The 7,897-nt window shown below is 36.5% G+C and overlaps 1 pseudogene; it reads left to right on the top strand.

Annotated features, from left to right (window-relative positions):
- LOC107656820 (probable palmitoyltransferase ZDHHC8) overlaps window positions 1-7,457 on the top strand; it is a 73,132-nt pseudogene extending 65,675 nt beyond the window's left edge.
- The last annotated feature ends 440 nt before the right edge of the window (window positions 7,458-7,897 follow it).

Here is a 7,897-nt window from a genome sequence, read left to right as displayed (position 1 = left end):
CATTTTAATGAGGGAAAAAAAAAAAGATTCAGTGGAATTTAATATATAAGAAATAGTTAGCGTTCAAAGAACGGGGCTGTCAGTTCTGTTTATAATCTGTTATTTTGTGTCCTCAACAAATACTAAGATTTTGGATCAACATAGGAGTTTGTAATGAAATAAATGGTCTTAAAGGGACAATCCACCCAAAACTACCAGAGAGCCACTTCTTGAATGGCTGTTGTAAATAGTGCTGTCAAGCGATTAATCGCATCCAAAATAAGTTTTTGTGCTCATAATATTGTGTGTTCTGTGTATATTTATTATGTATATATAAATACACAGTGTGTGTATTGTGTGTATTTATATATACATATATTATGTAAACAAAAACTTTTATGTTGGATGTGATTAAATCGTTTGATTGTCCTATCCTAACAAACCATACATCAATGGAAAGCTTATTTATTCAGCTTCTTAGGACTTATGACTTCTTATGACCCTTATGACTGGTTTTGTGGTCCACGGTCACATATATATGCAGTATATATATGTGTGTGTGTGTGTGTGTGTGTGTGTGTGTGTGTGTGTGTGTGTGTGTGTATAAACTCAATGCTTCAAGAAGAAAATATGGTTTGAAATATAACAGCCTTTAAGCCTTTAACAATTATTGTGATACTTCTAAACAGCAGACAGAGGTGAAAAAAGAGGCTGTTTATCATAGTAGACAGTCTGGAGGGGTTTGAGAAGAAGAATATGGGTCCTTAGGAAGGTAGATTGTGTCCTGTTTTTGCCTGTTTTATGACACTCTGAGCAGGAAAAGCGTATAGTACTGAAGATTTGAATCAGGTTATGAAACAATGGAGAGAGAAAGTGATTGCTGTATAAACACAGATTAGAGCCAAGGTTAATGTCTTGTTAAGACTAGTGAAGGCATCTTCAGAAACAATAGAGGACCACCTTTGTGAGGCCAAAGGAGAACAAAAGAAAGTTGCTGTAAACTTTTTCCCACAAGACTATTTACATCATTCCTTAAATCAGAATTATAGGAATAGTTCACCCCCCCCCCCCCAAAATGAACATTTCAATCAATAATCATTCTAATATGCTGATTTGGTGCTCAGAAAACATCTCTTGTAATGTTGAAAATGATTGTGCTGCTTAATATTTTTGTGAAAAATATGATACATATTTTTTCAGGGTTCTTTGATGAATCTTCAGAATTTCCTCTTTTATGTTCCTCAGCAGTCATGTGTTTTTGAATCAACATGAACAGGAGTAAATGATGACACAGTTGTCATTTTGTCAACTATTTTGAAGCATTTGATAACCTACATGTGGTTGTGGTGCACACTAATTCTGACCCATGAACTTACATGCTTTTTCTAAAAAAAAAGAAAAAATGTAATGCATGCATCATGTCAACTGTTTCTGCTCTACAGGTACATCGCTGATCCCAGGAAGAAAATTCCCATCACTCTGAAACCACCGTTCCTCCGCCCTGACCTCTCTAACCGACACGTCAGTGTAAAAGTCAGTGATAATGGTATCCATAGTAGCATCCTACGAACCAAAGTGAGTCCGAAAAAGCTTTTAATTCTGTCTGCCCACAACCTGAAATTTCAATGGCGTTGAATCATTTCTGTTATTATACTAATTACCGTTACACCAGCAATTCAGAACCCCAACAATACAGGTTCATTATTCAGATTTCAATGAAAACTGAAATTATTAAACTAAATGGTGTCCCTGTTTTAATAATATGGTGTTTCTGCCTAAATCAGGATTCCCAAAATAAATGGATTTTTCTTGTGCTTTAGTCTAAGACCAGCCTGGATGGTGTGGATGATAAAAGTATAGATACACAACCACCTCTGCCGCCCAAAGCAGATCGCTACAACCAGCTAAAGAGTCCACTCACCTCCAGCGAAGGCAAGTAACACAAACACGAATTTTAAAGCAATTAGCACCAAAATGTAACCAATTTATGTATCTGTGATTATTTACTCTCTGTATTCAAACATTTGTTTTGTGAGATTTATTATTATAAATTGTTGTTTAAACATCATGTGATTATAATAAAATAGTTTTCCTAATTATTCAAAGCCTGTGTCTTCAGTGGCCCCTTAGCAGGTTGTTTCTTAACTGCACTTCTACTGCCATCTGGTGTTGCATCATATTGCAGCACTGTCGACTCATTCATTTCATCTGTGCCACAATTTCTAGAGAGTTCCCTGTCCAGCAAACCCACCAATCCATCCACCCCAGCCATGTACAAATACCGACCTTCCTTCGGCACCATGCCTAAAGTGCACTATCACGCAACCGGAGAGAAGGTGGGAGCGACAGACTAAAACAATGATTTCTGGTGTCATATATTATCATATTATTATATAGTTCACATACTGGTAAAAAAATGTATAGCCTGAATGCACAGCAATTCAGAACCCCAACAATACAGGTTCATTATTCAGATTTCAATGAAAACTGAAATTATTAAACTAAATGGTGTCCCTGTTTTAATAATATGGTGTTTCTGCCTAAATCAGGATTCCCAAAATAAATGGATTTTTCTTGTGCTTTAGTCTAAGACCAGCCTGGATGGTGTGGATGATAAAAGTATAGATACACAACCACCTCTGCCGCCCAAAGCAGATCGCTACAACCAGCTAAAGAGTCCACTCACCTCCAGCGAAGGCAAGTAACACAAACACGAATTTTAAAGCAATTAGCACCAAAATGTAACCAATTTATGTATCTGTGATTATTTACTCTCTGTATTCAAACATTTGTTTTGTGAGATTTATTATTATAAATTGTTGTTTAAACATCATGTGATTATAATAAAATAGTTTTCCTAATTATTCAAAGCCTGTGTCTTCAGTGGCCCCTTAGCAGGTTGTTTCTTAACTGCACTTCTACTGCCATCTGGTGTTGCATCATATTGCAGCACTGTCGACTCATTCATTTCATCTGTGCCACAATTTCTAGAGAGTTCCCTGTCCAGCAAACCCACCAATCCATCCACCCCAGCCATGTACAAATACCGACCTTCCTTCGGCACCATGCCTAAAGTGCACTATCACGCAACCGGAGAGAAGGTGGGAGCGACAGACTAAAACAATGATTTCTGGAGTCATATATTATCATATTATTATATAGTCACATACTGGTAAAAAATGTATAGCCTGAATGCACTGTAAGTCACTTTGGATAAAAGCGTCTGCTAAATGCATAAATGATCAATTATTATTATAGTCACATACTGGTAAAAAAATGTATAGCCTGAATGCACTGTAAGTCGCATAAGAAGTTTGCATAAATGATAAATTATTATTATTATTATTAATTATTATATATTATACACTGCTGTTCAAAAGTTTGGGTCTGTAAGATGGTTTTTTTTCGAAGAAGTTCTGCATTTATTTAATCATAGCCTGAATGCACTGTAAGTCACTTTGGATAAAAGCGTCTGCTAAATGCATAAATGATCAATTATTATTATTATTATTAATTATTATATATTATAATATACACTGCTGTTCAAAAGTTTGGGTCTGTAAGATTTGGGTTTTTTTTCAAAGAAGTTCTGCATTTATTTACTAAAAAATACAGTCAAAACCGTAATATTGTGAAATAATATTACCAGTTAAAAGAACAACTATTATATATTTTATAATGAAATTTATTTCTGTGATGGCAAAACAGAATTTTCAGCATCATTACTCCAGTCTTCAGTGTCACATGATCCTTCAGAAATCATTCTAATATGCTGATTTGGTGCTCAAGAATTGTTTTTTTTGTGTGTCAGTGTTGAAATGTTTTTGTGGAAAACACTGATATTTTTCTTTTCGGGATTCTTTGATGAATAAACTAAAAAATATTAAAAAAAAAATGAATAGCATTTATTTAACAGAAATCTCTTGTAACAATGTCTTGATTGTCATGCATTTGATCAATTTAATACATCCTTGCTGAATGAAAGTTAAAAGAATTCATTTCTTGAAAAAAGTTACTCACCCACATGAAAAAATACTATAGTAATTTATAGTAAATACTATAGTGTTTTTGAACCATACTATAGTAAAGTACTTGAATTAATTTGTTGTGGTAATATAACAACTCTAGTAATATAAACAAATTACTTTACCCAATACTGTACTACAGTATAGTTTTCTACAACTATAGGTTATATTATACTACAATACACTACAGTTTATTGTAGTAAAAACTAAAGTATACTACAGTTAGTTTTTATTACAGTTTATCAGTTCACTATAGATAATACTACAGTACAGTATGCTGTAGCATTCATTAACAAAGTGTTGTAAATACACTTTGCTATAGTATGGTTCAAAAACACTATAGTATTTACTATAAATTACTATAGTATTTTTTCATGCACCCCAAACTTTTGAACAACAATAGTGTAATATAATATAATTTTTTTAATGCTGTTGATTACAGATTGTAATGTCTGAGAACGGTAAGCCCTCTGCCGTTTTGGAGGAGAGAGGTCACGATTACCGTTCAGAGCCGAATCTGGACATGCCAGACTACCACGGCACTCCTCTTCACCGAACATACCAGTCCTCCCCTTTCCAGCTGGACTCCTTCAGCACGACGTCTCGTTCATTCAGTCTGAAGCAGGGAGTGAACAGGGCCGACCAGATGCCACTGGGTGGCAGCAAACCAGAAACGGTCACTTCCACCCCTCACAAAGGAGTCTTCTCCCCTGGGACGTTATCGGGCCGCAATGGCAGCCTATCCTACGACAGCTTGCTAACCCCCAGCGTAACGCCGTCTGTGGGCGAGTGCGCCGCTCACCCAGGAGTGCCCTCTATGGGTTTTCATTCACCTTACCTGCCTACTAAAATGTGCCATGTACGAGGGCCCGAGCTTCAGCGGCACATCGGCCCGCCGTCCTATAGTCCTGTGCATGTCGGAGCGATGTACGGTCGCCAGTCGCCGCTCTCAAGAGACCGAGATCCCTCGCCCGTCCGCTACGACAACCTCTCCAAAACCATCATGGCTTCCATCCAGGAGAGGAAGGAGCTCGAGGAGAGGGAGAAGCTCATGCATCGGCACGCTCAAGCCTACGCCAACGATTCGGGTGTATTTGACACCTGCAGCGGAGCCGCCTACGGACTCCCACCTGGCACATGCTACCCCGACGGATCCCGAGAGCCCACTCCTCCTGTGTGCGGCTCTCGGGATAACTTGATGGGAGTCGGGGTGGTGGGATACGCTCCCCGAACACCCGTTCTGCGTTCCTCTGCATCCTCGCTCTCCAGAGCGCCGAGGACTTCCACGACCTCCCTCCACACCGATCCAGGCGGTGCGAGCCGGACAGTCGAGCGCCAGTATCGCTCTCCGGTGCACCAAACACACCACTCCCCAACAGCTGTGCCCCATTCCCCGACATACGCGCATCAGAAGGTCGCCTTCATTAGCGCCCTGGAGAGGGCAGACTCGCAGCATCTTGGCACAAGGTATGACACATAGCATCCACTTTAAACCAATCAGAAAAGGACGTGATGTATAGACTAAACGGTCTTGATATGTACGCTCTGATCCGGCAGGGTCAAGAGACTTCAGAAATTTCCATTTATTTGTTCATTTTTGAGTACTGCTTTTTTTGTACTTTAATAAATTAATTTTGTCATTATTGTTATTTAGAATATATACGGTTACGTTTTTTTGCCTTTTTGCAGAGATGAAAACAAAAATGTTGTGATTATGTATCTGTTAGCAAAATAAATGTCTTTTTTTTTGCTTTCCCCCCATTTTCATTTCATTCATGAGCTTATTTATGACACTTTGCATGGCATGTACTTCTGGCATACTGTACATTTTATTACATTATTGTAATCTCATAAATGGTGTCAGAATTCAGTGTAATATACAATAATTATGATTTGATATCCATTTATCTCTTCTTGTTCTGTTTGTGTTGCTTATTATGCTTAAATAATGCTTTTTAATCATTTTACACACTGTATTTTTCTTTGCTCTTTTCTTTGACTTTGACTATTTTACAAATGGCACATGACTAATACCAGACTGCATGGATTGTCTTTAAAATTATGATTTATTACAGGGCTCAACAGAAAGGTTTTTTTTTTACTTTCCATGCCAACATTCTATTATAGATCTGTTATAGATATTATATATTATAGATCATTCTATTATATTATCTTATAGATCCCAGCAAAAAGAGTCACCCGTTTTATTTTTTGCAATGTTTTAAAAAAAAAATGTTTTACTAGAAATAATATTCATTTATTTTTTAATTACACTAATTGTAAAAAAAAAAAAAAAAGAAAAGAGAGGGAAGAAAAAAGGTAAAGAAAGCATAATGATAACAAAATGCAAGTAAAACATAAGAAAGCTTAAACATAGCATAAAAAGCAGTATCATAAAAAAGATTATAAAAGAAAAACAATCTTTGCAAGGCATAATTTGTGGACAAGTGCCTGTTTTGTCACCTGGCCCTAAACTGACTCCTTGTTTTTGAGTCCTGTATTATTATCTCAATTATACAATTCCTTCCACCACTCTTTAATACTGTCCTCTTCTTCATCAACTCATCTTCATTTGTAACATTTCAGTCCATGTAGTACGTTTGAATCTCTTCCTTTCTAAAGAAGGAGAGATAAGGATAACAGTTCACGATACAGTTGGAAAGCAACCACTTCAAATATGTCTTCCTGTTTTTTGATATTTTCTCCACATAGAGAGGGCCTCTGTCAAGGTAAAGTCAATGGGCAACTAAAGGGCCAAGCGCGTGACTGCCATCTAGGGACTCCTTCTGGAACTCCCAGCAGACAGGCCAATGTCAAAAAGGTCACAGGAGTGGGCGGGACTACATATGAGATTTCCGTTTGACGGACAGCTTGAAGAGCCACTGCCTGTGAGGAGAAGCACTGCCATGGCAACACTTGTGCTCAAGTTTCTCTCTTTTTTTTTTTCACAGTTTAAAAAAAAAAAATATTCAAATGCCCGATCAGGAGAAACACAGTTCTAATGGGAAAAGTTTTTGCATTGGCCATTTCTTTGCTAAAGAGATGGCAAGCAATTTTCCATGTGACCCAGTGTATAATATAACAGGAGTGCTTCGTCAAAGAAGCGTTGTATGTTTTTAAAGTGTCAGCCATCAGGATATAAATCGCACACAACAGAAAATAATGGTTTAATTGCTTAAAATGGAAATGTTAAATATATATACCATTAAGGGCTGAATATGTACAGTGTCAGTTCAGTTGTTTGTATATAAAATATCAAAGTTCGCATATTGAATGCAAATGTGCTCAGTATGCAGGTCTTTCACACACTTGAATGTGAGTGTATATGTACTTGCCAGTAACTCCTTTATGTTTTTGTGGTTATGCTGATCTAATAATCAGGGTTTCATCTCAAATGCATTTCTCTGTTAAGCTATCAGGTTCCAAACAAACCATAACAGCACTTGTGTACTTTAAAAAAACGAAGCAGAAGTTTTATTTTTCAAATATGGTGGTCATTTACACGTTTTCTAATGTAAAACTATAAGCTGCCATAGAAATAAACATAAATGTGTATATGTAAAATAAAAAAAGAAAATGGGGGAAAAAATACTGATACTGGTTGTTATCACCAGTTTGTTAAAACTTTCTTTAAAACTTTGTTTTTCTTTATAAAAAAAAAAAGTATTTTATAGTGGGAAAAAATATGAATATGTAAACAGAAACACACCATGTATTAGCAGCACTGGCCACATGTTAAGCCATATTTTTACCTAAAGTCACGATCTTCGCAAACTCCAAGTTGTTTTATTGCTTTACCATTTCCATTTATTTGTAATAGATTAGAAAAGCATAACAATGGTAATTCATGGCTGCATCCCAAATATTTTCATTTCTTTTATTTTTATAATATA

Source organism: Sinocyclocheilus anshuiensis, unplaced genomic scaffold (genome assembly GCF_001515605.1).
Source record: "Sinocyclocheilus anshuiensis isolate Anshui unplaced genomic scaffold, SAMN03320099.WGS_v1.1 scaffold1136, whole genome shotgun sequence".
NCBI lineage: Eukaryota > Metazoa > Chordata > Actinopteri > Cypriniformes > Cyprinidae > Sinocyclocheilus > Sinocyclocheilus anshuiensis.
Note: the sequence above shows the minus strand (reverse complement) of the source record. Positions and strands in the feature narration are given on the sequence as shown.